Consider the following 20152-nt stretch of genomic DNA (forward strand, 5'->3'; position numbering starts at 1 on the left):
AAATGTCATATCCTAACAACTCATCATTCAACAACACATTAACAATATTAACATTCAAATGTATTTTTCCATATGTTCCTCATCAACACAAATGTTACTGTTGATTTCATCAACGATATCCATAACCACATCTTTTTAGTCTGCTTCTTATTTTTCTTCTTTCTGTTCTCCTTCTTCTTTGTCTACTATTTCTTTCTTTCCATCTTCAGCTTGATCTCTTTTTTTCTCAATAGCTCCAGCTGCTACGTTATTCTCACCTTGTTCTCCTTCTTTTTCAGCATCTGCAGCAGCTGCTGCTTCTTCAGCTTCCTTTTCTTCCTTAACTTCTTTTTTTTCTTCACCTGCAATAGCTGTTTCTTCCTCAGCTTCCTTTTAGTTCTCAGGTTTTTCTTTTTCTTCACCTGCTGCTTCTTTCTCAGCTTCTTCTTCTTCTTCTTCTTCTTCATCAACTTTTTCTTTTTTCCTTGCCTTTTTCTTCATCTGCTGCTTCTTTTTTAGCTTCTTCTTCTTCTTCTTCTTTTATAATACTTATGGGTGCCGTATTTATGTTATGTAATCTGCTTTTGTGCTTTACTATGTGTTTGTGCGGTATCTCGTGCCTTGAGCTGGGGGTCTTTCGGAAACAACCTTTCTACTTCATCAGAGGTAGAGGTATGGACTGCGTACATCTTACCCCCCCCTCCCCAGACCCCACTAGGTGGGAATACACTGGGTTTGTTGTTGTTGTTGTTGTTCTTCTTCTTCTTCTTCATCAACTTTTTCTTTTTCCTTGCCTTTTTCTTCATCTGCTGCTTCTTTTTTAGCTTCTTCTTCATCTTCTACAGCTGCTTCTTTTCTACTTTCTTCTTGGCTCTTATCTTCTTCCATTTTTTATTCGTCCTCCTTTTATTCTTCTTCTTGTTTCTCTTCTGCCATAGTAGTGGCCAACTCATCCATTTTGCTTTTTTTTTCTCCTTCATCATTCCTCTCTGATTCACGAAGGTCCACATGCACTGTATCATTATATTACAAAGTGTTACTAATATTTAAAGCTGAGAATTCATTAACAACATCAATTATTGAATAAAGTTACCTCGCTCGTGTTGTCGCTCATTCTTTTCCTTTTTATTCAGTCTTTTCACTCAAATATAGACAGCAATATCCAACAACGCTTCCTTAAGCACAACAACATGCTTATGAAGATCCGAAGGGTATAAGCTACCCGCTGCATCTTTGGAGGTACTCGAAGAAGCATCATCACCAATCCATACCTCAATGGGGTTACCACCCAAATCCCCATAATCATCACTGCCCTCATTTGAAGTAAGGACAATCACCCCTTCTAACTCTTTCTTCAAGCCACCGAGGATGCTATTCTTTACCTCATCCGTATATTGCTTAAACGTAATCATATAATCCATCTTTGTCTCACGAACAGTGGGGATGATGTACGGGTGCACGTTCTACAAAATATCAATTAACAATTACATAACATTCAATACAACAATAGTATTATTGCATAATAAAAATAAGTTCATACCTCGGTAACTTTTTCTTTATACTTGAATAGGTCGCCTTCGATTATCTTGTCACTTTTTGTAGTGTGCTATCTAAGGATGCGGGGAATGGGAAAGGGCTAATGTATTAATTTTCCAGTAAATTTTCCAAGATGAGGAAAGGCCTCATAGATCCAAATCTGTAAGCAATACAACAGTGAAAAAAAGAACTTAGAGTATATGATAGAGTATAAATTAAATGAGAATCTACGATAAACTCACTAAAGGATTTATGATAGATACCATGAAAGCCCAGGAAAATCTGAATAAAGCATGGATGCCTTCTGGTTCTCATCAAATACTTCCTTCTGCTTCTTTAGGTTACTTTCCTTCTTCAAATAGTTCATGGTCAGTTGAAATGTCTCTTTTCCCCATGGATAATTCTCGATGAAACTCAAAGAATTCACCATTCGAATCAGTTTTGTGTTGACAACCTTCGTTATATATTTTACAAGAAACAAGGTGTGCAAGAACCATAATAAATAACACTTAAATTTCTGGTCCTCGTTCAGCTTATTACCTCTAATCAGGTGTAACAAGTTGGCTGTCATAATGTTTTTATTTTTCATCACCTTAAAGCAAACATTCTCCCGCTTTGCTAACACTTTCTTTATTTTTGATTCACTGGGGTATAACGAGCAGTTCATCCCCGTGATCAAATAAAAATCTTTCAATCCAAATCAGGCAGGCTTGTTATTAACGTAGAATTATATCTCATGATGCATCTTATCATTTTTGATGCATCACAACAACAAATAATGGACCAACTGCCTATGAACTTGAGATGTTCCGGTAGGTTTTTCAAGGGTCCAAAATAGGACCGCATGAATCTTTTCTTTAATTCCTGGCCGATAAGAACTTGCTTAAATTCTCGATAAGCAGTCATTCTTGATCTGACCGATATCTTTGTCAGAAAAGATTCGACCTCGTCTATTATCATTTGAAGGTCATACCGCTCCATGAAAATGAACCTTGAAAGAGATGGCATGGACAAGGGATCATTATCCCTATTATCACCATTTCTCCCACTTTGCTCGCTCCCTTTACTTTCGCCACTAACACCACTCTTGGCAACATCTTCACCAGAATCAACGTAGTTGCTTATCTCCTTTAACTCCAAATCTAATTTGGATATTGCCTCTTCAATTTTCTTCTTTTTTGAGACATTTTCAACTACCTCAGCTTTTCTTTTTCTACTGCTACCAGTAGAATTAGAAGCAGTACCGTCTTTCCGTTTAGAAAGGATGCTTTTTTAGCCATTTTTAACACAATCTACGCTAACAAATCTACCATTTTCAGTTCATAGAACATAAATCTATCAACAGAAATAACCCAATGCTCAAATAATCCCCCCCCCCCCCCCACTAAAAAAAAAAATTTATTAAGAAATACCCCACCATTAAATAGCTTACTACACAAACATACAATACCTGAACCAAAATCCAACATGCAGTATCAAAACACAACAATTGCTAGAAATCAAAGTAATGCACCTAATCAAACTAATTCGCTATTAATCTTTAAATTTTCACTATTTTAGCAATCATATTTTAAAAGAATTTACGTCTTAAAATTGATTTCAATCTAAGGCATTCTCATTTCATAGACCACGGGTCTATGGATAGATCACGGCTCTACGGATAGAGACAGGTCACTATTCGAATCAAAATACCAAAATAACTCTACAAATACTCCCTCCATTTAAAAAAGAATGACCTACTTTCCTTTTTAGTCCATTTAAAAAAGAATGACCCCCTTTTTTTTGGCAATACTTTAATTTCAACTTTCCACATGGCATGTTTAGGATCACAAGATTAAAGGACATTTTGGTACGTTTGACACAACTTTAATTTAAGGCCACAAGATTCAAAAGTCTTCTTTATTTTCTTAAACTTTGTACCAAGTCAAAGTAGATCATTCTTTTTGAAACAGGGGAGTAACAATTATATCACCATTCAAAACTTCGTTGCTAAAAAAACTAGAACTAAAGAAACACTCCCAAACAAAAGTTTCAAAATTTAACACCGTGATCGACAAAAAAATCTGTTAAAAATACCGCATAAAACCTCAGCCATAGGTTCAGAAGTATGAGATCCAGAGCACCCTTAGCAGTTCAAATTCAACTAGCCGCAACAAACTTAGCAGTGAGTCCTTATCATTCGAGGATGTCCCTTATTTCTTTATTGCATCAGATTTAGTATTTTGGTAGACGGAGTTAGTTGGGGGATTGTCAGATCAACTCCTTATTCAGACAGTTTAGAGGCTTTCAGACTACAGTATTTTTCAGACTAGTTGTTTAGACAGATATTTTAGTTTTGATACTGTTAAACTTTATTTAGTTGTATTTTTGTTTTGAACCTTATGGAAAGTTTCTGCCAGTTTTCCATATTTTTATTGTATATTATGCTGTGCTCAGTTACAAGTATCAGTTAAGGGTTAGCTTGTGGTTCTTCGAAATTACAAGCACCGTGTAATGTCCAGGGTACCAGACTCGAGGCATTACAACAAATGATATAAATTAGCACTTAAATGACAACATATTTCTATTTATAACAAAATTGAACTTCTCTTTTATCCCAAAATGACCAAGACATACTCTTAATATAATTAGGGTTAATTGGTATCATTCTTATAAACCATAATACACAACTTGGGTTTAATACTGCTGCTGATGATACTTCATATATTAGTCAATAACTATTGATATACAAGGCATTTTCCTAGGAGACCAGAACCACATTGGATAAGTCATAAGGATAAATTGATGTCAAGCGGCTATCTGGGACTTCCACACAAGGAGAAAATGAGTTCAAAAATAAAGTTTTATATATTGCAAAACTTCAGCATAGGAATTTGGTGAAGATAATTGGCTGCTGCATTGAATGGGAAGAAAAAATATTAATTTATGAGTACTTGCCAAACGAAAGTCTTGATTTTTTTATCTTTGGTACTACTCTCAATCCAATAATTTTCAGATTATATACTATTGTCACACTGAATTGATGCCTATATTAGTACACTTCACTAATCTTATTCCAGATATTTTGTTAATGACCAAACAAAATTTTGGCAGATGATACACAAAACAAGGTACTAGACTAGCCTAAGAGATTCATCAATAGTATAGATTGGGGATTTATTTATATGCATCAAGATTCTCAATTGAGAATAATTCACAGAGACCTAAAAGCTAACAACATTCTACTAGACAAGGACATGAATCTAAAGATATCAAACTTTGGCTTGGCAAAAATATGTGAAGAGGATAACACTGGATCGAAGACAAACTAAGTTGTTGGAATATAGTAAGTCGAGAGGAGGAAGTCAAACTCAAATTTTTGTGTTTAGACAATGTAAACATTAGCTAGACTTTGAAGTTAACCTCCATTTGCTAGTCATATTTAGAAGGTAGAGCAAACAAAATTGATAGATGAAGGCTGGACAGTTGAATCTTAATTAACATTGAACAATAAATCACGTCAATAGCTCCATTAATTAATTGCTGAAAGTTGTCTATGGATTATACGAAAATGCATATCCACTGAGATAAACAAACATATAAGTGAACTTTTAGTTGGAAGACTTTCTCCTACTTTGCAGGCTCAACAATTTTTATTCTTTTCTTTGTTGACCTGATAATACAACATGACTTTACAACAATTACAACACCATAACAACTAAAAGTTGTACCATCTAGTAGTGCTATATATAGTCCACCATATATTTAAAGGAAAAGAGACTAATAGGAATTCATCAAAATTGAGCAAGCTAGCATTATCATTGCAGTAAAGGGTAAATGGAAAAAAAGAAGCACGGAATGACCATAATACATTTAAACAACTAGGAAAATGTTGTTCTAAGAAAAGTGTTTTTCCAAAGAGGAATAGTAACTATGCTAAGTCTTCGTGATGGACCCAATACAACTAAGACCTAGAATGAAAACATTCACAACTAATCAGCAGCAGGTACACACCCAAAGCAAGAGAAGTTTTATCAACAGATTGTTACTACCAACATATTAAGAAATGGAGACTGACCTTGATTGTTACTTCTAACAGATGAATGATTTATTGGATGAATAGCAACCGCTTCTCCTGATGAATAAACATTGAATCCTAACATATTAGGATCAAATGTTAATCTTGGATTTAGATGCTGAAGTTGTGCAATGATGTTCATTGTAACATCTCACTCAATGACATCTATTTTAGCTTTAAATTTTTCCTGCATTCTTTGTTATATCCTCTCTTCTAGCTTATCCAATCTCTTCTCCACCAGTTCATCAACAATATTTGTAGAGGATCTAGAATCACTTACTTTCTTTTTCAAAATAGACTTGGTAACCCTATATTCGAATAGTCTTACTCGATTAGGATGATCAGTCTCCATAAATATTGTGAATGCATTAGTTGATTGAGTACCATCTTCACTTTGTTGAGTCTCTACTCTCTCTATTTCAACCTATACATAAGATTCAAGAGCAAGTAAATTTAGTTGATTCAATATTTAAGGAAAAAATGATCTTGATCAATTTTGAATTAGAAAATTTCATACTATTTTGTTTGTAATCTCTTCAGATGTGTCCTTATATACCCGGTCAGGTTTCCATCTTCTAGTAGCCATAAAGAATTTCTTATTTGAAAAAGTACCAAAATTTTCCTTCTTTTTTCCTAGTTACATGCAAGCCAACATTAAAATATTATGAAGTAAAGTCAACAAGTTCATAGTAACAATATGAGAAAACACCAAACCCTCGCGAATTAGAGCAAAACTTATTTTGCCCACAGGGTGCAAATACTTAAACTTTTTCCTATTTTCTTTGTTAGTATTTGACATATCCTGCAAGAAAATATTTACGAATAAGTTCTTAATAACAACATCAAGGCAGTGAAGGGTTAAACACACAAAATTTGATGCCTTATATCAAAATAAAGAACAAAGGAAGGTTAGCCGTGATGAATTCAATGATAAATGCATGCTAACAATAATATAACAATTTTCCACATTGATATCATACCTCAGCTTCTTCAGAATTCCCATACTTAAGGAGATTATCAAATATAGGTTCTGAAACAGTGCTAGGCGTTTTTGCTCTTTGAATTTCATCATTGGTGTGGGCACAAAAGTGATTTTTCTGAAGTCAGGGCTTATACCCTCTAAATGCATCATCAATTAAACTCATAGCCTAATCTTTCCTATTATTGGAAATGTCATATTTCTTCTACAATTTGGTTGAATTGGGTTAGTGTAAAAACTGTGAAAATCTTTCAAGTAGAAATTAAAATATTGAGAACTTAGAACCTGGATATAGCTCCACATATCATCGTATGTCTACAACTTTGTCAAACTAACATTAAGAGGACAAAATGTCCCATTCCTTGCCAATGTGCCAAGAAAGCCAAAAAATTCAGTGACCGTTGCTTTAGTAGGACCAATAGGTTGGTTCAACTCATTTAGCACTATCAGTTGACTGTTACTCCATCCATATACTACTTGCATTTGTGTAGCGCCTCTTTTAATTTTATTAGTTGAAGGGCCTACAATAATATAAACAATAAAATTATTGAAATATAGACAACTTTTGGAATAGTATGAACTAAAATATATATATTCTTGCCTTTTTCAGATTGTTCATTTGCTTGTAAATTAGGAATTTGTTACTGAACTTACTGCACTCGTTTAACTGTGGGTCATGATGTGTGAATGATGGAGTCTGGAAATTCTTGTCGCACTTGCTCCTCTATTGGTGTTGCAAGAGAGGTGGAATCTGTAGACACCTGTTGCACTTGTTCTGGTACTTGAGATATAGCTAGAACTTGTTGCACTTGTTTTGGTACTTGAGATATAGGTGGTATATTGTTTGACTTCTCTTTCTGCTTTTGATTCTTTTCTTTTGCATTTATGTAGCCTATATTTTTCTTCTTATGTTCTAATGCTTGTTTGTTTTGTAGAGCTACTAGTGATCCAGCTGAAAGAATATTTTTAACTTTCTGATGATTTCTCAAACACCCGTGTGTTCAGTATTATGAAAAGTGCGGAAGCGCTCTCTTTAAGCATGAAGCAAAGCGAAGCGACAGTGGGTCGCTTTTTACACTTGAAGCGTTGGGGCGAGAAAAAAGCTCTCGCTTTAGTTCCAAAAGCAAGAAGAGCTGAAGCAAAAAAAGCGCAGAAAAGCTCGCTTAAATGGATATTTAAGGTTTTTTTTTTTTAGGATTTTATTGCTTTATTTAATTTATTTTAGTTAAAACCCTTAAGTGACTATACGACTGCATTGCTGCTGCTTAACTTTTCTGGAACAACTGCTGAAGGTATATGACTTCTTCTTCTCTATTTCTCCTCTTCTTCTTCTCCTATTAGGGTTTTCTAGTTTTTTTCCTTCTTCTCTATTACTCTTTTTCATCTTTTTTTTTTCTCTTCTTCTCTATTTTCTAGTTCTGTTTTCCTTTTTTCTTTTGGTTGTATGTAATCTGACTTCCAATTTTATTTTTTTCTTTTTTCTTTTTTTTTGGTTGTATGTAATATGACTTTCAGCTTTGTTTTTCTTTTTTTTAATTTTTTTCTATATATAATATGAATTCTTTTTATCAGTATATATTTTTAGAATAGAAGTTCTAAACTTTTTACTGAATGTAATCTGAATTTTCTTTATCAGTATATCCTTTTTGAGGAATAGAATGTAGAATAGAAGTTCTTAACTTTTCTGTGATTGTTGGTTTCTCTATTTGTGTTGGTTGATTAAGACGCAAGACTGATTTTTAGTATTTTAGTAGTTTGCTTTGAATGCTTGTTATGACTATCTATTCTCTTTTTAATTTGAGTATTGAAAGATTATGTTATTTATTGAGCTCTTGGTTATTTATTTATGCATGTTTAATATTTTTAAATTTTGTACTAAATAGCACTTTAATGGAAAAAAGTGTGCGCTTCGCTTCACGCTTCTCGCTTCTGTAAAGCGAGCCCTCATCGCTTTTTTTCGCCTCTCGCTTTTCAAAACACTGCCCGTGTTGATTCATGATTCTTCAAGTCTCTATAAGATCAAGAACAAAAATTTAATGTCTAGCTGGTGAAAATAGAAGTTGGTTGAGGAATAGGATGTAGAATATAAGTTCTAAAATTTTTGCTGATTGTTGGTTTCTCTATTTGAATTGGTTGATTAAGACGCAAAACTGATTTTTAGTATTTTAGTAGTTTGCTTTGAATGCTTGTTATGACTATCTATTCTCTTTTTAATTTGAGTATTGAAAGATTATGTTATTTATTGAGCTCTTGGTTATTTATTTATGCATGTTTAATATTTTTAAATTTTGTACTAAATAGCGTTTTAATGGAGAAAAGTGTGCGCTTTGCTTTTGTGAAGCGAGCCCTCGTCGCTTTTTTTCGCCTCTCGCTTTTCAAAACACTTCCCGTGTTAATTCATGATTCTTCAAGTCTCTATAAGATCAAGAGCAAAAACGTAATGTCAAACTGGTGAAAATAACAAAGAAAAACTAAAAACCTTTCATTGCTAGACTAGCTAGTCAGGCATGGGTTCCTCGGATATTCAGAAGTGTTATAGCTTTCATCATTCTATTGTATATATCCTAATAAATTGGCAAATCCAGACTAGAAAAATGGCAGGCTATTACACTTATTCCTTGATTGCATACAAAGAGGCTTGTTTTATATGGGCTTTGGCAAAGGAGGCAATACTCAACGAGAGTTAAGAGGGGAATAATTTTATGTCTGAGGTGTTTCTGGTGTGGTGAAGAAGCAGAGATGGTAAACCATCTATTCACTGCAAGATAACAAGACAGCTACGGAGATTGTTTTTAAACATTAGAAGTATTTCATGGTTCATGCCTGGGAAGCTCACAGAGGCTCAATCACACTGGGAACAGGTTGGATTGCAGGCAAAAAATTGAAGCAGAAGGCATTCAAGTACCACCAGCATCCACTAAGGCTAAACGTAAAAGAGGTGCATTTAATCTGCCTATCACATCTAAAATGATTCCCATAAATAAGGAGGTAACATCTTAATGAAACGCAAATCCCTGGCCTAGCAATTTAATAACGTGTATAAACAAGATCCATGATTTACTAGCAGGATTATTCTTTTTAATCTCAGTTTTAACAACATGCCAGTAGGGAAGCATCACTATTATTGGTTTTAATTTGTCAAACACAACCATATCAAGTATATTTGAGGCTCGTCGTCTTTATTTCTCTTTTTGATCTTAGAAGCAAAGACTTGTAAAGCCTTCTCCGTCCAGGAGTGCCAACTTACTTCAGTTAAGCTCATTTCATACCATCATCATACTAAGGACACAATGTTAATTTGCTGGCAGACCATCCTAGTTGAATTATCATTAAGCACCAACTCGACATCCTAAGGTAGCTCATCTATTTTTTTAGGAAAAAAACACTAAAAGGCCAACTACTTTTTGAGATCTTACATCCATCTACTTCACATTATCCACTATTACCAATATTACTTCAATCATCATCTTTCTCCTCTTCATCACTATCGTTAACCTCAGACCTATACTTATCAGGGGATTCCACCTCTTTGGCACCAAAATCATAATCCCAAGATTTTGATATAAATTTCATCATGGTTTTAGCTAATACTCAAGGCCAAGCACTATAGAAATTAAATCCCAATCATTATTCAAAGATAACCCCTAATTCATGTAACTAAAGAGTGACTAAGCATTTTGACGTTTCTACTTTTGTGCAACACTGATCTTTTGTAAAAAATACAATAAAAATAGTAATTTGCAAATGGATTATACAACTAATTGTCCTCTCTAGTTGTATCCATGCGTTTGAATTCATAAAAACATTATAATACAAGGTAAGAGTATTTTAGTAACAAAATTTGGTCATTATCACAATCACACCACAAAACTAGTGAGAAAACTGAACAAAACTTCACCAATTCTTATCTTCTACTTTTGTAATAAGGCTGGTGACTCACCACTATAATAAAAGAAAATAATCAACAAAATGTTTAATATATGGGTTCAAACTTAAGTGAAATGAAGGAAAGAACCTCTCTATCTCCACGAAATCGAGAGAAGATCTACGTACACTCTACCTTAAACTCCACTCGTGGAAATACACCGTACATGTTATCAAACCTTATCTTGAGTTCCTAGTTATTTAAGAGATTATTGGTACATGATGGGTACAACAGAATCATAACATGTGTTAGTAATCTTGACATTGAAAAGTTTAACATCATAAAGCATGATGAGTTGGGCTTAAATGAAGCAAGATAATGAAGATTCATAGAATCACCCAAACTAGCTTGAAGTGAGGCATAACTCAGTAAGAAGTTAGTAAGCATGACATCAAGAAATCACTGCTCGATTTTGTCTTATTTTATCCCATAGCTTTTACATTACGCAGTACTGCTAGGCCACAGGCAAAATATATGACACAGTAGTCAGTGTTATGGAACCAAATCTATCTGATTATGTTGGATCGCTGATCAGATAGCTGCCAATGCTTTATGAATAGGTTTCCCAAAATCTGAACTTCCAAGAATCTGATCAATTGTTGAACTATAAAAAAATCAATTAGAAAGGAAAAAGAATGCATCCAACTGAAGTTAACCATCACTTTAAGAATTACGCATTCTAAAATCTAAACATGATCCAGATAACAATTTTACATGTTTATGTAAAACAACAACAACACTTCCAGTGTAATCCATTTGATGTTTGTTGACTAAAACAACAACAAACCCAGTGTATTCCCACATAGTGAGGTCTGGGGATGGTAAGATGTATGCAGTCCATATCTCTACCTCTAAGGAATTAGAAAGGCTATTTCTGATAGACCCCCGGCTCGAGACACAGAATACTAAACAAATTCATAATAAAGCATGAAACAAGATGGCATAACATAAATACGACACCCAAAAGTAGTAGTAAATAGAGAAAAGTAAAAAGATTCGTAATAAAGCATGAAAAAAGGTATCATAACAAGAATAATACCCCCACCAAGTAATTCCCTACACTAGCGACCCAAACTGACCCTAGCCTTCTACCCTAATTCGCGTCTTCCAGATCTTTCTATCTAGGGTCATGTCCTCAGTGAGCTGTAACTGCTCCATGTCCTGCCTAATCACCTCTCTCCAAAACTTCTTCTACCTACCCCTACCCCGTCTAAAACCATCCAAAGCTAGCCTCTCACACCTATGAATTGGGGCATCCATGTCCCTCCTCATCACGTGTCCGAACCATCTCAATCGGACTTCCCGTATCTTATTCTCCACTGGAGTCACACCAACCTTCTCCCTGAGAGTCTTATTCTGAACTCTATCCCTCCTAGTCAGCCCACACATCCAACGCAACATCTGTATTTCCGCCACCTTCATTTTTTGAATGTGAGAGTTCTTAACTGGCCAACACTTCGCTCCACACAACATGGCCGAACGGACTGCCACCCTATACAATTTGCCTTTAAGCTTGGGCGACACCTTCTTATCACATAACACCCCCAAAACGAGCTTCCACTTCATCCATCCCACCCCAATATGGTGTAAGACATCCTTGTCAATCTCACCGTTACCCTGAATCACGGACCTGAGATACTTGAAACTATCCTTCCTACATACCACCTGTGATTCCATCTTTACTACCACCTCATTCTCCAGTCTCACGTAATTAAACTTGCATTACAAATACTCTATCTTGATCCTACTCAACCTGAACCCTTTAGACTCAAGAGTTTGTCTCCATACCTCTAATTTATCATTCACACCCCCCCCCCCCCGCGTCTCATCAATCAAAACTACATCATCTGCAAAAAGCATACACCAAGGCACCTCTCCTTGAATACGCTGCGTCAACACATCCATCACCAAAGCAAACAAAAAGGGACTAAGAGTAGATCCCTGATGCAATCTTGTCAAGACAGTGAAATGCTCTGAGTCTCCTCCCGTCGTCTTCACCTGAGTTTTAACTCCATCATACATGTCCTTAATTGCTCTGATATATGCCACCAGGACTCCACTCACCTCCAAGCATCTCCAAAGCACCTCCCTGGGGACTTTGTCATATGCCTTCTCCAAGTCGATAAACACCATGTGCAGGTTCTTCTTCCTTTCCCTATACTATTCCACCAGCCTCCGTACCAGGTGAATTGCCTCCTTCATCGAGCGGCTAGGCATAAATCCAAACTGGTTATCCAAAATAGACACTATCCATCTCAGCCTTACCTCGACCATTTTTTCCCAAATTTTCATAGAGTGACTCAATAACTTAATACCCCTATAGTTATTGCAACTCTGAATGTCACCCTTATTCTTATAAAGAGGCATCATAGTACTCCATCTCCAAGCCTCGGGCATTTTGCTATCTTGAAAATTTCGTTAAATATTCCCGTCAACCACCTTAAACCTACCTCGCCAGAAAACTTTCAAAAATCCACAGGTATCTCATCAGGCCCCGTCGCCCTACCCCTTTGCATTCTGTGAACAACCTCTCTAACCTCCTCTACCTTAAAACGTCTATAATAACTAAATCCCAACACTTCTCTGAGTGCTCCAACTCCCCTAACACAATAGCTCTATCCCCTTCTTCATTCAAGAGCCTATGAAAATACGACTGTAATCTATTCTTAATGTGGCCGCCCTTCACCAACATTGTACCATTCTTCCCCTTAATGCACTTCACCTGATCGAGGTCACGACCCTTTCTCTCCCTAGACTTAGCGAGTCTAAACAACTTTTTTTCCCTCCTTTCTCCTGTAACCCTGCAACTTTTGTTGACTAGCTTGCTAATTACCCTCTTCAACCTTTCTACTAGAAGCTTGGCAAAAATCTTATAAACTCCACCAATGAGACTTACTGGCCTAAATCTCTAAGTTTAATTGCCCCAAGTTTCTTAAATATCAGTATTCTTTCACAAACTTCAGCAAATTTCAACTAGAATTAACCACACACATAGATAGAACATGATACTATGAAAACTTCAACTACACGTCAGTGTGTGGAAGTTAAACTCTAGTAGCTAGCATTATGGAGAGAAATGATGGATTTCCATAGTTGACAGGAACCGCCAGTTTGAGGCTATCAAGAAAACTGTGGATCCTTCTACACAAGTAGTGTACCAACAGAATCCTGATGTAAAATTTTTTGAAGTCTAATGAATTCGACTACGCCATTGTTGTAGTAGGTGGTCCCATATGCAGAGATATTTGGTGACAGCACAAATCTTACAATAACAAAACTTGGTCCTAGCACTATTCTGTGTTGTTGTGAAATGTGTTGTAGTTATCATGTCTGGTTGTTCACTTGTGCTACAGCCTTACGTTGGTAAAATAGATACACTTAGAGCTACTTGGCTTCTAGGGACTGAAGGGCAAGGTGTTATAGGTGTTATATTTGGTGACTATGGTTTCATCGGTAAACTTGCTAGGACTTGGTTCAAGTCAGTTAATCAGTTTCCTATGAACGTCGGGGATCGCCATTACGATACCATCTTTCCCTTTGGTTTCAGTCTCACAACTCAGTCAGTGAAACTGAATTAGAAGACAACACTGATACTATAGTGTGTGTGACATTTAGATTTTAAGTAGAGGTTCATCATGTTAAGAGATGACTCAGAATACTAGTTAACAGAAAGAAGGTACAGAAGAAACTACAAAATCTATGTACAAGTTAATGCGCAAGCACTACTTTTGAGAACACAAGGTGTAGTCACTTTCAAGAAAAGCTACTTAGTTATTATTAATTATTGGAATAGGAGAAAAAGCAGAAGGCAAAACATTGTATTAAGGACTTCCCTTTGAATATATATAATGATGGATTTTTATAATTGTTATTATTATTCTTATTCTTATTACTCCATTAATCATATTATGATGGTTTAATATTGTTGACGAAAGATTATTTCGAAAAGAAAAAACTAGGTTTAGAATATCCAATGTTCAAAATATCCACAAATGGAGATAAGTCTTTCTGCTAAATCATTTTCCTTTAATTTGTAATCTATTGAAAACTACATACACAAGTCTCACATATAATATGTAGGTCATGGTCAATATACACAAACATACATATCTCACATATACACAAACATACATATCTCACATAGAAACTGATATATATCTCACAAGAATACAGGAGTAAGGAAAGGAATTGAATCTGTTAAAGAGCTAGACAACAAAGCAATATTAAGTTTGACTTTTCTCATAAGCAAACATTATGTCGCAACATGGAAATAATTTTCTCAATGCTCAACACTCAAGTCTAGTAATGTTTGTGAAACTCTATGTATACAACAACATACCCAGTGCATTTCGACAAAGAAATTGATAATTTTTTGACTATCCTCTTACTAAATTCAGAACAATACTAAATACAACATCGGTGGATTAACCACCCAACTGAAAACAAGGGAATAACTTCCTACTACAACTAAAATGAGAAAATACAGGACTAACCCATAGGTCAAAGTCGTAGAAGAATATACTAACCTTAAAATCCCCAAATTGAAGCAATTAAAATGCAAATTTGAGAGAAATTGAAGTGCAAAATTAGCCCTAATCGCAAATATGGTTTATCTATCATGTTGATGCAGCTCACCTAATCGTAGATATGTTGTTTATCAATCACGTTGATGTAGTTCACCTAATTGCAGTTATGTTATTTCCTCTTTTCTTCTTTTCCCAGAGAGAATACCGCTGGCACTGGCAGCTCACCACCACCAGCTCACCTAATCGCAGATATTATAGTGTCTCTCCGTATGTCTCCACAAGATTGATATTTTGGAATGTTTTTTAAGATTATAGGTTTAAGAGATCAGAAATGTTTTGTTAAAATGAATTTTTTTGGAGAACTTAGTGAATTCTCATGAAAATGGAGGGAATAAAATAAAGCAATGCAATAGATATTTTTGTGTAATACCACGTATTAGACTTATCTTGGTTGAGCTCCTAGTGCATGCATAAGAGTTTAAATCTTGAAAATTTAGCTAAGTGTTGGGGATTTAGCCATTTTGAGACCTCCTAACTTTGAGGATTTTTAAGTTGGCCGTCCAAACTCCGAGATGATGTCTTTTGAGTTAATTCATGATCAGGGGTGTAAGGAGCATGTCTCAGGGAAATTTAGAATTTTTGGATGAGGTTTGAGCCATGTTTCAATTTTAATTCCAGCAGCTCAACGTGATTACATCGGATCGCGTCGTGTATAGCGATAGACTCATTATCGCATCGCACTAGGCCTTCAATCAGGATTCCAAATATGAAATTAATCTCATGAGGGGCAGTTAGGTATTTTTCCATCACCCAAGTTGCAAAAACACAAGATTAAACATCAGTTAAGGCATTATTTCCCATTCTCCTTCAATTTTCTCCCAAAAAAAACCCTAACCTCCTTCCAAGAACTTCAAATCTTCATTACTTTCTATTTAAGATAAAAAAGAATTTAAGATTCCTAATCTAAAAAGTTAAAGAACGCTTCCAAGATCATCTTCAAAGCTTTGAAAGTAAAGCTTTCTACACTAAGTCAAGCCTATCAAAGTATGTTGGGTTATGAACAAGGGTATCCTTTCACCCTTGTGCCCAAATTGCATGATTTTAAGATTCAATTTACTTATTTTGAATTAGGGTTCTTACCCAAGTTTCTATATTCTTGAACCACATGATTATCATGAGATTTAAAGGTTTGAGTATATCAAGAATTGCTTATGTTTATGTTTTAACTTATAAGATTTATATTATGAATGAGATTGTATTATCTTGATTTGATATTGTTGAAATATTTTAAAATTGTTATTGAGCATGAAGTATTGTTATGAATCACCATGATTTTTAAGCATGAATTTCAAGCCCTAAGTTTAAGTGTTGAGATTTCAAGAGAATTATATGCTTAAGTTCTTCTTTGATAAGTTTATACCAAGATTTAAAGAAAGAAGTGATCTTTTGATCCTAAGCTAAGATATGGAATCCACATTTGTTCATACTGAGTTTGAATTAAAGAAAAAAGAAGCATAACTAGTTTTCATTCTATAACCTCTTGGGATATTTTAAGGTGGATTTCCTAAAGTATGAGCATATAAGTAATATGGGAGTAGAATTTAGCACCGAGTTGGGTATGAGTCCAAGGTCGCATGCCCCAGAACTACGAGCCAACGTAGGTTAAGCTTATTCCCAATATGGATGAAGTTAAAAATAGTGATCACTTAAGTTAAGGTTCTATTCTGATGGCAAGGGTAGAACAGCTCTCCCCAACGTGGGTGAGACATTGGACTCCAAGATAGCTCAAATGGTTTATATCGGTTAGAAGAACCTTCCAAAAGAAAGAGTAAAAGTAAAGCTATTAGAACTAAGTGTTATGGCTCACAAAGTGTATCCTTATACTTCATTACTAATGTTTATGATTTTATAGATTTCATTTTATTCAACCTCAAGGTTAGTCATCTACATTTAGCTTGGATTATTTTAAAGTCTATGTGTACATGCAATTATTGTTTTACTTATGCATTCACCCCCACATACTCAGTACATTCCAGAATTACTGATCCATATATATATATCTATGTGCTATATTGTCTCATAATGTAGGTACCAGTTGTAGCACATCATAGTCAAACAAGTCATAGCTTCCAGCCAGGAGGTGATAAGTTCTTTTGATTTAAGGACTCGAGTCAACTATAGTTTCAGTATTCTTTCTTTTATTCACTTTTATTGATTAGAGATAACGGGGGTCATGTCCCAGCTACCTATAGTCAATATTAGTAGAGGCTTCATAGACAGTCAGTATAGTTGATGTATTTAATTTCAATTTTGCTTTTTATGACAAAATTGTAATCAGTTTTAATAGTTTTGGATTTGAACATGTTTAGCAAAGACATCTTTTTTGCTTGTTTCTTTTAGAGTAATGTATCTATTTAGTTGCTCATGAGCTATGCCAGTATAAGGGTTAGCTTGGGATCACTTGTGGTCCTAAGCACTGTGTGACGTCTAGGGGGTAGTCTTGGAGCATTACATTTTGTACCCATTAAGTGTTGCAATAGATGATTTTATGGCAACAGTTTCAACAACCATTCATATACATATATCTATTGCAATGTTTAATCGTCAAAAGCAATGGTTATAATGTTAAATCATAGCTAATAAAATAATTATTTTTGACAACTCTTGAAACCATTACAATAGACTAACTATTGGAACAATTTGTTAACCGTTACCAAAAAGTCTGTTGCCATAGGGGTCATTTCTAGTAGTGGATGCAAAAAATTTGAGAAAGTCTGATTACCCGAAAGAAAAGGCTACAGAGCAAGTAAATAAAAGACCACCACCATTATTGCCTTAAAGGATCAAAAAGTCCAAGGAGAATGCGTGCTTCAAGAAGTTTTGTAATGCCCCAAATATGGGTCCCAAGACGTCACACGGTGCTTAGGACCACAAGTGATCCCAATATCACCCTTTTACTAGCATATTGTTAAGCAACTGATTCAAATGTGTAAAAACTAACTGAGTTTACTATGCAGAAACATAATCATGATGAAATCTAGAAAAAATTATAGTGCTAATATAATTTTACATTTTGATAAAACTGAAGAGTGGAACTAAAATTACAAGACTCACTCTGACTGACATCTGCGAAGCCTTTACTATACTGACTATAGATAGGTGGAACGTGACTCCAACTACCACTAATCTATACATATGAGTAAGAAAGTAAAGTACATAAATAAAATCTAACTGAAGTTAAGAAAGAGGACTCATCATCTGCTGGCTGGAATCTGCAACTGTCTGATCGTAACATATGGACTACAACTAAACTAGAACCTACATTATTAAACAATGTAGCACATAGACATATATGTGTATCAGTTTTTGGAAAGTACTGAGCATGTGAAGGTCAATGCATAAGTAAAAACTATAACTAATTTCACATATAACTTGTAAAGAATGCATGCTAAGTGTAAATGGCTCACATTGGCCTGCGTAACTGAAAGCTGAAAATCATACATCATGAATGATAAAGCATACTGTATAAATCTTGCACGTCATAACACTTAGTTCTAGAAGCTGTATTTTTACTCTTTCTGCTAGTGGAATAAGTAGAATTGAAGTTAAGTCTATTTTCAAATCATGTAGGCTAAGTGTAAAAAGACTAACCTTTGTATCTGTAAACTAAAAGATGAAATCTCATAGCTAAGGACTTATGTAAAACAATATCTGATAAAATTGTTAGCCTTTACACTTAGTTTCTAAAAGCTTTTTAGTTATTCTTTATTATTAGAGAGGTTCTTCTAACTGACATAAACCATGTGAGCTATCATGGAGTCCAACATCTAGTTCCCCTAATGGGAAAACCTTACGTTGGGGAGGGGTTTCAAACTCCTGCCAAGGAGTATAACCTGAGCTATGTGATCACAATCTGTATCTGTCTTCCATATAATTGGGAATAATCTAAATCTATACCTACATTGGCTCGTAGATTTGGGGCATGTAAACATACCCAACTTGGTGCTAAATACTACTCCCTTTAATCTGTATGCTCATTCTATAGGATATCCACTTTAAAATTTGCATAAGGATTTATACTGAAAACTAGGTATACATTTTAAACTGTAATAAAAACTAATCTGTTTTCTGTAAATTGTAATATAATTGTAAAGTGGATTTCATATCTTAGCTATGGATCAAAAGGTCAAATTTTGTTCAAAATTTGAATGTAAACTAATCATAGGGTGCTTAAAAGCATAATCTTCTTGAGATTTCAATATTCAAACTAGGTCTTAATAACCCATGCTATAAAATCATGTCAAATAAAAATAATACTTCATGCTCAATAATATTCTTGAAATACTTTAACAATTTCAGTCAAGATAATAAAATTAAAATCACAATATGAATCTTATGGATCAAAACATGAGCATGCATAATCTTGATGCACTTAAAGCCTTTAAATCTCATGCCTTCTTTCATATAACTTGCAACATAATATCATTCATAAATCTCAATTCAAAATATTTAAATCAAAGCATAAATAGATAAGAACACGCATGCACATTAACACTTAAATCCATAAAGTCAAAACAAGATAGGTTGGGTATGAACCCTAATTACAATTTATGTAAATTCAACTTTAAAATTAGTTTTGGGCACAAGGATCAAAGAGTATCCTTGTTCATAACCCCATATACCTTAATAGGTTTGATTTGATGTACAAAACTTGACTTTGAAACCCTTGGAGATGATCTTGAAAGCTTTTCTTGAGATTCCTTGATTAAGAAACAAAATTCTTGGTTTTTCTTGAGTAGATTGTTATGGAGTCTTGATATTCTTGAATAGAGATTAGGGTTTGTTCTTGAGGGAGTTTTTGAGAGAAACTATGGATATAGGGGCAAAAAATGCTCCTTGGGTCTTTAATTATCTGTTATGGACGAGTTAAGGTGGAGGAAAAGACACATTTTCCCTTAAAAATGCGAAAACAGAAGCTAAAAATTTGGGGAGGGCGATGGAGCCCACGTCGCAGGCTAATCGCACGACCTCACTGCCTTTCTTACATAAATGACTAACTTTTCGCTCAGGTGTTAGATTAAGGCAAAATTGGTATTTTTGAAAAGCTAATTCAATTATCTACAATTTAGTGGGTATTGAGCTACAAAATT

The 20152-nt window shown here is 34.7% G+C and overlaps 1 long non-coding RNA gene across 1 annotated transcript; it reads right to left on the reverse strand.

Moving 5' to 3' along the window:
• Positions 1-837: 837 nt before the first annotated feature.
• LOC107852949 lies at positions 838-3293 on the reverse strand. Its single transcript, XR_007055631.1, has 4 exons — positions 1779-3293; positions 1520-1675; positions 1073-1442; positions 838-992 (listed from the first exon to the last, which is right to left on the reverse strand). It is a non-coding gene; the product is annotated as an uncharacterized LOC107852949 (long non-coding RNA).
• Positions 3294-20152: the final 16859 nt, after the last annotated feature.

The sequence above is a fragment of the Capsicum annuum genome, chromosome 5, assembly GCF_002878395.1.
Source record: "Capsicum annuum cultivar UCD-10X-F1 chromosome 5, UCD10Xv1.1, whole genome shotgun sequence".
NCBI lineage: Eukaryota > Viridiplantae > Streptophyta > Magnoliopsida > Solanales > Solanaceae > Capsicum > Capsicum annuum.